This window comes from Zonotrichia leucophrys, chromosome 2, assembly GCF_028769735.1.
Source record: "Zonotrichia leucophrys gambelii isolate GWCS_2022_RI chromosome 2, RI_Zleu_2.0, whole genome shotgun sequence".
NCBI lineage: Eukaryota > Metazoa > Chordata > Aves > Passeriformes > Passerellidae > Zonotrichia > Zonotrichia leucophrys.
The window spans coordinates 82662072-82674518 of record NC_088171.1 but is presented as its reverse complement, the minus strand read 5'-3'; the positions used below and the strand labels follow the sequence as shown (position 1 = coordinate 82674518).

The window sequence follows — 12447 nt, the reverse complement described above, 5'->3', positions numbered from 1 at the left end:
AAAGCTGAGCCAGAACACATTGGAGAAACTTACGGTCTTATGCCTTTTAAACTTATTACAAAGCCTGTGGCCTGTCAGTGACCATGGGAAAACTGTAAAACAGGTTACATGGCCAAACTATTAATATCCTTTCTCCAGATTTTCTATCTTTGTATCAGTAAGTTGAGATTTGGTTCAGTGTCTTCAGATTTGTTGTTCCTCCCACATGAATTATGCATAAGAAACAAGAGTTCCTAAGTATAGTAACTGGCTGGCTTCTAACATCATCACATTTGGATGCTACACTGCTTCTGTCATAATGAACTAGCCTGTGTGGTTTAATGGCCATGATCTCAGGCTCCAGAAAAAACCTATTATATAGCATTAAATCTTTAAGATGCAAATTATGCCAGAGTCATTTGTTCTCATGCATAATAGTTCTTGAGTTGTAGCAGTACTTTCTGTACTTGGACTGTATAAACACCGTGAAGTGCTTTCCATTCAGCCTCTTCTTTACTATAGGCTGGAGAACATCTCACCTCTATATATCAAGAGAAGCTTCTTGTATTATTACTTTTGAGGTCGAGGTCTCATAGTGCTCTTATAGTATCAGAAATAAAATTGTTTGTGTTTTCTCTCTTTTGTCTTTTTGCCCTTGTTAAACACCAGGTTAAGAGGAGTGCAGGTGAGCTACTTAGTGTGTGCGTTTTCAGATTATCTGTACATTTTGGTGACTGTACATTTATTCTTTGTCTTGTCTAGGGGAAGAAACAATCCCATGGGTGTTCTCCAATAGGCTTTGAGTGTTTTGATATCTTGTCAGTCAATTAACATTCATTAAAGGCATAGCCTTCAGGAGAGTCTGCTGGGAAAGGTCTGCTACTGCCTGCTGCATCTAGTTGTGGACCTGAATAGAAATCTGTCACTTAAGAGCAAGGATGAGGCTGAGTAGGAATACAAAATTATCTCTAGAGGTTGTTTAAGATGCACTTTTAATATAAATTTAGATGCAGATATCTATAAATAGAATAAAACTTTCAATATAAAGGTAGTTAAACATATTTTAAAATGCAAATGGAAGACTCAATTTTCTGAGAGTTTTCTTTAGCTTCACCCTTTCATTTCTTGCTTCACAAAGTCCATTCTTATGAGTTTAAATTATTTCATTTTCAGCTTCAAAGTAATTTACAGACAGGGAAACATCCATGAAATGAGCTTATGGTCATACCCAAAATGAGATTGCCCCTGTTCAATGGAACTTTGTGAGCAGCCCCTGGGTGGCTGTATCCATCCAGATGTACTGCAAGCATGAACTTACTAAGACCAATTTTTAAACTCTTTGAGGTTTTTGATCCTGCTGTTATAAGAATCTGTTTTCAGAACATGATTGCATCAATAGTGTAGGTATCCTACTCTTATTACAAATGGGTTTTATTCACAGCTCATTAAGAGTCATTTGTTCTTGTCCATAATAGTTCATTTCCTTCCCTGGTGTTAATTGACATATCTGCCATTCTGTGTATAGGTATAAATGCTAGAATACCTTTTCTTCTTTTAGAGGAGGATTGCTTGGAGCCCAGCAGCAAGTACTTTCTCACAGTTTGTCGTAAAACAACCCCCCACGCCTTTCATCTCTCAGGCAGGCTTTCTCCACATACCTCTTAAGACTTGTCTTTCTTGAGTATAGGTCATCAGTCCCGGACCTACAATTTAGGGCAATTTTCCATCTACTGGGAATACCTCTGCTGACAGACTTTAAGGTTTTATTCATGGTTGTTTTGGAGTTTTATAAGTGCTGTATTATAGTGGCCATTTATGTGGGCATACCGTGGCAACGTGTCCCAGCACTGTGTACAGAAAGAAAAGCCAGCGTGAGGCTGGCTCTCTGCTTATAAAACCAGAGCAGCTGTGCCTGCTCTGTGATATGCACTGACCATGTTCAAAGCAGAGCTTTGCACTAATCATCTTCAAAGCAAGGCTTTACCTACTGCTTCTTCACAGTGTTGGTACGGACAACAAAGTTTTTCCAAAATCATTTGCCATCTCTCATAAAAGCGGCAGGAAGTGAAATGAAAATCTTACATAAAGCATTTTGCCAGCAAAAGCTCTTCTCTCTTGCAACAATATGTTGCAAGAGAGGAGATTTTGCATCTGAGAGGATTCTTTATGATAATGATATTTCCTTGTTCATATATTCAGAGTTCTATTTTAAATCTTGCTTGAGAAGTTTCTGTACAGTTTGTCATTTTTATGCATTTATTTATGCCAATATGCATTGCTATACTCTGGGATAGCAGATCTGAAATGTAGTTTGCAAAATTCTAGCTAGGAGAAAATTTGCCTCTAAATTCTCATGTAGGAAAAATAATAATCTGACTTGAATTGTACTGTTAAATCAGTTTCTTTCAAGTAGTTGCTTTTTTCCAACAAATTCGATTTTATTATAAAATATGTAAGTATCTGGGTAATGTCCCTGACCAAATGTCTCTCTTCTGGGTGTTTTATTAGATCCATCACAGCAGTACCTATGGCTGCCCTGAATTAAAAAAAATCCATGACCTTTGGAAGCACATAGATTTCAAAGGGTAAAAACAGAAATTAATTTATTGGGTCATATCTGAAAAGCAGCTGTCTGGCTGTAGATTTTCTTTCTGCATTGTCTCCTGTAAAATTAATGTGATGTTTGGATTCTTGGCAGTGCCTGTAAGGGGTGAAAGTTGGGTATGAAAGAGTATGGAAGTTTCGGACAGAGCATTTTCAAAATTATTTTTTAAATAAATAATTTAAAAGAAATATGTAAATACTTAACAGTAATTTCTTATTAATCAATAACTACTGATTCAATTAATAAGAAACAATTGAATATTGCTCATACTAGAATATTAAAACAAATTCTTAAAATGTCTATCATGTTTATTGACATACTGTTACAATTTTACTTACCTCATGCATACACACACAATTGTATGCATGGTTATTGTCATGTCACATTGTAGTGATTCTTTGTCAGAATTATTTGGATCTATCTCCAATGACTCTCCCCCTGTGAATGACTGGACTTGTTCATGCAGGGTGGCTCTTGGAGAGACCCATGCCTCAGAGAGTGCCCTGAGCATTTTGCAGATGATTTTTTATTGTTGTGCTCAGCATTCCTGTGCCTCACTTTGCAGCTCATTACTGTGTTTGTTGCTGATATCAGCTGCTGCTGTTGGCATTCCTTAACTGCTGTGCTTGCTCCTGTGCTCGAGTAGGCTTCTCCCTACATGACATAAGCAGAATCATCCATCCCGGGCCACCTGGTCCATCAGGGCTTCCAGTGTTTGGGCAAATAAGTTGGATCAGTGTCTTTGGACAAACTCCCTTTCCCGAGCTTTATGGGGCACTAGGTAGCTGTGGCGTAGGACAACAGGTCCATTCCCCAGTCCATGACTGGTGACAGAAGTAACAGGGAGTGCTAGACAGGTCTGGCTGAAGAGATCATCAACCTCCTGCAAGTGCTGCTCACCAGGAAAGGAGATGCACAGTGGGTTAAAAAATTTGAAAATGCCACATAGTTACTTGTAGCAGTAAGGTTTGGAGCTGTGAAGCGCTGAAGGACATTTCCAAACCACTCAGTCTTGTAATATGTTGTCATCTTATTGCAGGGGTTCCATGCTGTTTTCTCCTGTTATCACAAAAGTTTCATACCTGCTTGGTGTTTTCTCGTGGGCTGTTCCTCAGAGCACTGACTCTTTCTTCTTCACAGAGCGGCCAACTAACCCCAATTCCCCTCTCAACCAGCCACCCCACTCTTTTGTAACACTCTTCTTCTCACTGGTTACAGCTGTGGCCTGTTAAAGTCAGGCCTGCTCCTAATCTCTGATAATTGGCCCAGCTGCAACTCCTTAGGGATAAGATTACTTTCTACACTAACTTTATTTTCTTATATTCTATCCCCCTACAGTAATAAGCTTACCCAGATGTAATTCAGCAGAGGCAAGGGTGAAGCAAGGGACTCTGGGGAAAGATTGACGTTGTGTCAATTGTAAACTTTGGGCTCAGAGCTGATCAGAGCTCAGAGCTCAGGGACAAGATGGTGGGGTTGTGCTAAATGATTCAACGAAGACATTGGCTCAGAACCCAGTAATGGTCCAAATAGAAATCAAATGGAAATATTTAGCAAAACTATTGTATAATTCTGTTCACTTATTATGTAACTTGGCAGCCTAGCAAACACGGGGGGATATAATAGGAGGGTACAAATCTGTTCACTTCTCTACAATACAAAATCTAAAGGCTTAAACTTCCAAAGCTAGCAGAAAACCATTTCAAGAGCAACAAAAGCCTGTTGAAAGAGTGTTGGAAAGGACCTGCCTGGGCAGAGCAGACCATTGGGTTGCACCTTTTCTTCACTGAAAAGGTGGCCAGGGAGGTGGTGGAATCACCATCACTGAAAGCATTTAAAAGATGAGCAGATGTGGCACCTGGGGATATGTTTTAGAGGTGGACTTGACAATGCTGGGTTAATGTTTGGATTTGATGATGTTAGAGGTCTTTTCCATCTATAATTATTCTGTGTTTCTGTGACTTTGAAGCAGAGAAATCTCCCCACATCTCTGCCGTGTCCTGCTTAACCCACCCCTGGTGTCACAGCGGCCTCTCAGTGACACCCTGCAAAAATGCAAACTCCAACAACAGGGAGGCTTCGGCAATGGTTTGTGTGTGCATCAGTGGTTTTGGCAATCTGTTTCTGGAATAAACTATTACCAACTGTTTGTCTATTTAGAAATTATCAGTTTGACAAATGGTGGCTATAAAATGAAGACTCCCAAATTGCTGACCTTAGGAAGCCCGAGTAGGAGGCAGCTTTAGAAACTATGAAGACTGAAGACATCTTAAAATAGACAAAATCATATTTGCCATCATGAAGGTTATCCATCAAAAAACAAAATAGAAATCAACTTCTTTTCCTTTTGAAACTCAACGCATATGGAGAATTTGCAGTTATATTCAGGAAAATAAGAAAGGAAATTACAACATCATGAATATATCTCTATGGATTTTATGTCAAATGACTGCAAATCTGGTAAAAATACCTCTACTGAATTGGAACCAGGCCTCAGACTAAGCTTGAAGTTTTATATGAATGTAAAGTAGATGTGAACTTCTAGTGCATTTATCAGAGTTCAGGAGAAGTCACAATTGAGGAGTTGGAATTTAGAATATGTTTCCATTTACTATTCAATTTGCTGGTTTGTGTATCTCACAAATAATTTAATATAGCTGGATTGATTTTATTAAACCATGACTTTATCAAGTTGGTGTGGTCTAACTGGTCAGCTCACAAACAGAAAATGTTCCGAAGTTGACTTTGCACAGACTTCGCCCATCTTTCTTTATTGTTTATCCACAAGGGACAAATTTTTCCTTGGGTCTGATGAAAGAGCTGTGGTTCATTTTGAGGACAATGTTTAACAGTGTCTACTCTGACACTCTCGTAAATTTCCTGAGGGATTCCAAATGTATGCTATTAGTTATGAAGATGACATAAATGGCAGAGATTATATATAATAAGTTGGCAGTAAAGTAAGATTTTAATGGACAGCTGAGAGATTTTACATTTAAATTCAGATGGAGATGGAAAACTGCATAGTAATAAACATTTAAAATAGCAGAGAAATGAAAAACTGAACTATTCAATCTTAAATTAAATGTTCTGCTTCTTATTAAGGACCATAACAACCTTTTGGTTTTGCTCTGCAGTGAGAAGAGATGGGAGAAACACAAAAAATAACTACTGATTTACTTCAATTGCTCTCCAGTGAACATGCCAGGTACCTGTGTATCCACAAATAATTTTCCAGCTTCCATGACTTCAGGTATCATTTGTCATGACAAGCTACAGAATAATAATAACCAGAGTTAAACTTTTCTAATTTCATGCTGTGTTTTTTCCCTGTGTACATTCTGACATAAAGCTTTGTACAAATTGAGAATATACTGAACCAGTATCCTGTAAAACCTCACTAGTTACACATCCTAAAATACATCTATTCCAAGAATCCAGAACTGAGTAATAAGGCATTTTTGAGTGTTCCATTGTGTCCTACTGCTGAATTCCAGATTTATTGCACATAAGAAAAGTCAAGTGTTGCCCAAATCAAAATGACAAATTTCTAACATTGCAGTCACTTCCTATGAAAGTTTTTGCCCACAAGAAAGAGCTACAGTGATCACATCCTTTTCCTTACAGGAGGAGAGAAAGAAAACCTGCAAGTGAGATCTAATGAGCTTACAAAGGGTAAATATCTAGTGCTCTTTCCAGATGGTTCAAGTAGCAAGAAAAACTGGGTTCAGTTATTGAAGATTTAGTCTCCTTAAAAATAATTAGCAAGAAAAACTGCAAACCAGAGGAACTGAATTCCATTGTGACAATCCCATCATCACTAACACTCTTGTACAGTTTCACAGGTGCTGTGCAGAAGCAGTGCTTGGATCAGGATTGTATCTGCTGTAGGTTACAGTGGATAGCCATTAAAATGGATTCACTGGCACTGCAAACAGTCACTGGGGAAAAGCCACCCAGGAAGGAGGGATAAATCTCTTCTCTTTTAACTGGGGGGAATAAGGGAGCCATTATTGTTCCCAAAATCCAGCCAAACACTCATGAATTTGAAGATATAGGACTCTGAATCTCAATTCTCTGGTTGGCTAAGTAGCATTCAGGGCTTTTCATACCAAAAAACTCATAATCAGGTACAGAAAGGCTTAAAATTGAAGAAAAACTTATTATGCTTTGTATTTTAATGCATATCTTTTGCTTGAATGTCTTGGTTTTCAAGCTTTATACTGCAGTTCCTTGTTGATCTGTGCATGGCTGGGTTGACTGGGAGCCATCTTTGGGGAAAGAATTAACTTTGTAGGTCCAGATTCTTGGATGCCTTTGCTACTCTGTCACCACCTTCTTATGGAAAAAGATTGGGAAGGGAGTTTATTTGATCAACATGTCAGCTGGGGTGTGCTAGAAAAGAAAAAAGTAGATTTTTAAAGGGAAAAAAGTCACCAAATTTACTGAGCAGAGAGTGTATTCTAAAGGCAATCATGTGATGATGATTTTGTATATAGGAAGATAGGACAGTTGAACAACTAAATAAGCCATAAAAATTATTTTTTGCAAGCATCATCCAGGGCTTGGAAATTATTCAAAGTACACATCTATAAAAGAAAGAAATTAGGATGATAAAGACAAAAAATGGGAACAGACATGAAATACCTAAAGGAAGTACTCACAGTGCTTCCACAGTGTATTGGCAGTGAAGAACCAGTAGAGAACTCATTCAATGGAGTTCAGTGTTCTGGTTTTGAAAAAGTAAACATTTTTTGGCTAAAATTGGGATTGCTCAACAGAACAGAATTAATTGAAAATGTAGATTACAATAATTAGGACAAAAAAATTCTCTTTGCTGATTTTTGTAGAGTTCAGTCTGAAAAAGCTTCTGTGAAAAAAAAAAGAAAATATGCTCGGATTTTTAAACTGTACTCAATAACAAATTACCTTTACATCATGCAGCCAATTTTGATAGACCATTTGTATTATTCACCCATTGGTGTATTGCTCCTGCACTTGTTAGCACCTCTTCAATGGATATTCCCTATCTATTTCATTTAGTTTGTCAGTAGTAATAAATCACAGTGGGTTTGTTTGTGTGTCCCTGACGTAAGACAAATAACTTTGCCTTACTGCACTGAGCCCCAGGCTTCCTTCCAGGGTGATATGTGTGCCTGGAACTTTAAGTCAGAGGCAATATCTGTTTTTTCATTATCCAATTGCTGTCTGTACAGCCCTAGAGAATGGAAAATTAATACTTCAATTTTCAAGTATTTGGGGTTGAGCCGCATAAAACCATCTCCAACTTCCAATCTGGAACCTCATTGAAAAGATTTCACAAACAAGTAGATAAGACCTCTTTGAAAAAGAAACAGGCTTGAAGTATGAGGGTAGTAGAGCCACTTATTAACAGCTCTCAGCACCTAAAGAGCCATGGCCAAAATTCATTGAATTTAAACAAGCTAATTTTATGGTAACCCTGTCATCATCCAAGCTGCCTGTCTGTATTTAGGGCAGAACTGAGCAGTTTTGAAGATGGTTTTAAATAGCTCACTTGCTAAAATATGCATGTGTCAAGAGACCTCAACATAGCCAAAATTTTTTGTCAAATAGTTTTGTCTGAAAATGTTACCTAAACGTAAAGAGGAAACAGTGCTCTCCTTGCTACAGAAAAATCTGATATTTTGGTTTTTCAGGACCCTGAGAGCACCAGAAGGCTTTGGCTGGTCCCTGCCAAGTCACCCCAAGGGACTCCATTCACCCCTTGGACACCCAGGCCCTCGTTTAAGCTGAAGCTTGGATCCTCCGTTCTTGCCTGAGCTGTGCCATCGACATAATGGTCTCCAGCTCCTCCTCAGAACAGACCTGGAACAGATGCATCAGATAACATTATTTCCACTCCTGCCTGTGGCCCTGCTAGTCCTAAGTGGACCCCCAAACCTGACTGAGCTCTTTCCTCTCCCTGGGGCTGCTGACAGAGCCCATTGCCAGCATCCTGCCCTGTCCACTGTGTGCAGGTCCTGTGGGACTGTGCCCTGCTTGTGAGGACACTGCCTGGGCTGTGCTTGCCCTTACTTTCTGGTTTGTTGCCTCTCTCTGAGCAGGCCCACTCATGCTGCTCCCTGACACCGCTTTGGGATAACCAAAGTACAAATCATTCTTTGCCTGTTTCAGAGATGGACCTTGACAAAGTACTTTTGTTTTCCAGGTTAAGCTCCTGTCTCACAGACTCATGATATGACATCAAGAGGAGATGGTACAGGATGCTCTAGGATGCAGTGTTGTGAACACTTTCGCTAGAAGACATTTAACTGTGCTGACTCTCATGAGTCACAGGTGTAAAGAGCAGCCAGTCCTGCTGTAGCTCATTAAGTGTATATTTATTTGTCAATTCATATGGAACCCTGCTCTCTGACCCTCACTGAGAGCGATCTGCTACATTAAGATGCCATTTTGGACAGAGCAGGGCACTGCTCATTACATGCACTACATCCAGGAGATTTCAGAGACCTGCTCATTGCCTTCCTCTCACAGCCAGAACTGGCAGGGCACTCTGTGACATGCCACCTTTTGGTTTGCACCTTTGGCAAAGCAAGCACTTGGGACTGGGTGCTCTGTCACTGACAGCGACTGCTCGGGCTCTGGAGGCTAAAGAAGGGGTTCAGCATTCCATCCTCACTGTCTCTCTGAATGCTGCCTAAAACCTAACACTGCTCTGATGGTTTGCTTTAAGATTGTTTCTTTGTGATTCTGTAGGGGATAAATGGAGCATGAGATACCCATACAGACGGACATGACGATGCTACAGGTTTGCCAAGAAGGCGCTTTTATGGCTTGAAACCTCTTCTAAAGAATAAGAAAGATAAAAGCAGGGTTGATGATAATTTTCCAGGACAGAAAATTATCAGCAGTTGTCACCATCATATTTTCTGAAAAATCACCTTGCCCAGGACTCTCTCCTGGGAAGCTGAGAAGCCTCAGAGAAAAAGGAAAACAATATTATCTAGTTTGCTTCTCCTGTGTTTTGCTGTTTTGGAATGTGGTTGGAGATTGTTATCCAACATGGGAATTGTTTTGACTTAATACCCAATCACGGTCAGGCTGTGTCGGGACTCTAGAAGGAGTCACAAGTTTTTCTTTAGTATCTTTAGCCTTCTGCCTGTATCTTTTCTCTATTCTTTAGTATAGTATTCTTTAATATAACATGTATAATAAAATAATAAATTAGCCTTCTAAGAACATGGAGTCACATTCATCATTTCCTCCCTTTGACAGGGGGTCTAAGAAAATACCACAAGTAGAGGCATCCCAGGGGTTGTTACTAGACCAAGGTCTGAGATTTGTCCATCATCTTCATCACTTTCATTAGAAATGGCCATGCACAGCAAAAGTTTGCTAGTGATGTAATTTGGTATTCAAAGGCTGTTTAAATTGCAAGGAACTCCAAGGCAAATTCATAAAAAAGAGGAAGTGAATATCCACGCCATTTTGACAGGAAAATGTGAAGAGGACATGGACATACCTCTCTAGGTCATGTGGAATTCCGTGAACATCAGTATGTGGTTGTCTCTTGTTGTCATCTTATTGCAGGGGCTCCATACTGTTGTCTCCCACCACAAAAGTTTAATACCTTCTTGGTGCTGCTCCTCCAAGCACTGACTCTTTCTTCTTCACAGAGCAGCCAACTAACCCCAATTCCCTTCTTAACCAGCCACCCCACTCTTTCATAGCACTCTTCGTCTCATTGCTTACAGCTGTGGCCTGTTAAAGTCAGGCCTGTTCCTAATCTTTGATAATTGGCCCAGCTGCAGCCCCTTAGGGGTGAGATTACTTTCTACACTATCTTTATTTTCTTATATTCTATCCCCCTACAGTCTCTGGCAACATTAAATCTGCAGAGGATGAATCTTGGTGCTAAGTGGGCCAGTCCCTACAGTTGCACAAGCCAGTACCCAGTGAGTTTGGGATGAACAGCAGTGAGTGCAGGGCTCTGGCATGTGAAGTCCCCCCACTTCCAGATATGACCACTGGTGGCTGCTTTGGGACAATCACAAGCAACCCAAACACCTGAACTTCTGAAGAATTTAGTATTATTCAAAAACTAAGAGATTTCATTGTAGATATCTTTCTCTAAATTGGTTATAAACATATTGAATAGAATAAGTCCCTCTACTGATTCCTGCTGGGAATATAAACATAATTTTGGGAGGACAGACACTCAGACTGTGACTGTACTAGTGAATTAAACTGTGACTAAAAATATACTCAGACACGGTTTGGGCCAGGAAATGTGCCTAGCTCCCAGGACTAATGACATCATGCCATCTTGGCAAACATCCCTCTGCTTCAGTCATCCATCTCTTTCCCATTAGGTCTTGTGTTCCCATGTAGATCGGCATATCATGAAAAAACACCCTTTGCATTGTGTTGTGAGCACCCTATTCTCAGAGGCTGTTTTTTAAGCCTTTGACAAGAGAAACAGCTTAGAGCTATGTGGGATCCTGAAGAAGTGAAAATCCTCATTTTGAGGACCCTGTGTGGGAAGATGGACCAGGAGTGTGTGTATATGGGAGGGTGAAGGTGTGTGTAGTATCAAATGAAAGTTCCCAAGTCTATGTAAAGTGTCAGTATGAAGTCCAGAGATAATCAGTTATTTTTCCACCTACTATTGCATTGACAACATTCATTGTGAAAACCCTATTCTCAGAGGCTGTTTTTTTAAGCTTTTGACAAGAGAAACAGCTTAGAGCTCCAACATTCATTGGGTTTCAGGCCAGAAGAGAGCTCCAGTGAGCATTAATGGGGTTCCTACACTTGCTTTTGGGGCAGAACATGGAGCATTTCTAACATCAGGTGCTTGGTCACAGTGGACAACCTAGGCAGAAACTTGGCACATGCTTTTGTGGGCGGTGGAAAGCAACCATCTCCTCAAATGACAGTCTCCCATGGCAACCACAGCAGTCATAGATGCAGCTGCTGGGGATTATGGATAAACCAAAACCAGCTACTCACAGACCAGAGCCTCCTGAGAAATGATAATGCAGCATCTCTAGAGATGCTCAGATGCTTCTCTTCCTAACCAGACTGACATGGCTCTCCCTCCAGCCAGCTCCTTTACTGCTGGAGCACACAGGACACCATTAAACCACCAAAAGTGGCATTTTATATCTTGGCCACACAGCAAAACTCACCTTTTCACTCCTGGGAGCAACTTTTGTGGCTAATCTGTGGAGCTACTTCCACCCAGGGCAGGACCTACCATGGCAAATACCCTCCCTCTCCCTCTTCTCACAGCCAGAGAGGACCCAACAAGACAGATTTGGCATAGTCCCAAGGCAGCCTGGAGCAGCATCCTCAGCTGGTTTTGCCTGTTCTTTTCTCATGCAGCTCCTTCAAATCCCTGCTACCCTCCAGTATCCTTGCTCTACTTTTCAGCCAGCCCTCTCTGGGCTCCAAAGTGTCTCCTCTCATGTGCTGTGTGAGGAGATTTGTGTCAGAAGTGTGAGATAGACAGTCTCAGTTCCTCAGGCAGGGCAGGGCAGAATAGGGAGGTGCGGCACCCTTATCAGATGCTTGATTTGATCTTCCCTACTCCCATAGATAAGGCAGAGAATCATCTTTCTCGTGCTGACCCTCTATCAGTACAGGTTGTCACTCCTTCCCAGCTGTTGTTCCACTCAAGATGTTCTTAGAGACAAACACAAGCTCACTTTGATTTGTTACTAATTAAGCATCTAATGAAAACACCACAGACTGGTTACTATTAGTCCAGTTACAATATTGCTTACAATCACAATAATGCTTACACTTGAATACAGGAAAGCTTCATTAAAAATTGTACCCCTAAAAGGGGAGAGCTGGATAGAAGAAGGTCTTTCCCC

General features: G+C 40.4%; 1 long non-coding RNA gene across 1 annotated transcript; it reads right to left on the bottom strand.

Annotated features, from left to right (window-relative positions):
* Positions 1-5606: 5606 nt before the first annotated feature.
* On the bottom strand, positions 5607-10203 carry LOC135443224 (uncharacterized). The gene is made up of 3 exons (XR_010438896.1): positions 10089-10203; positions 8199-8431; positions 5607-6979 (listed from the first exon to the last, which is right to left on the bottom strand). It is a non-coding gene; the product is annotated as an uncharacterized LOC135443224 (long non-coding RNA).
* Between the last annotated feature and the right edge of the window lie 2244 nt (positions 10204-12447).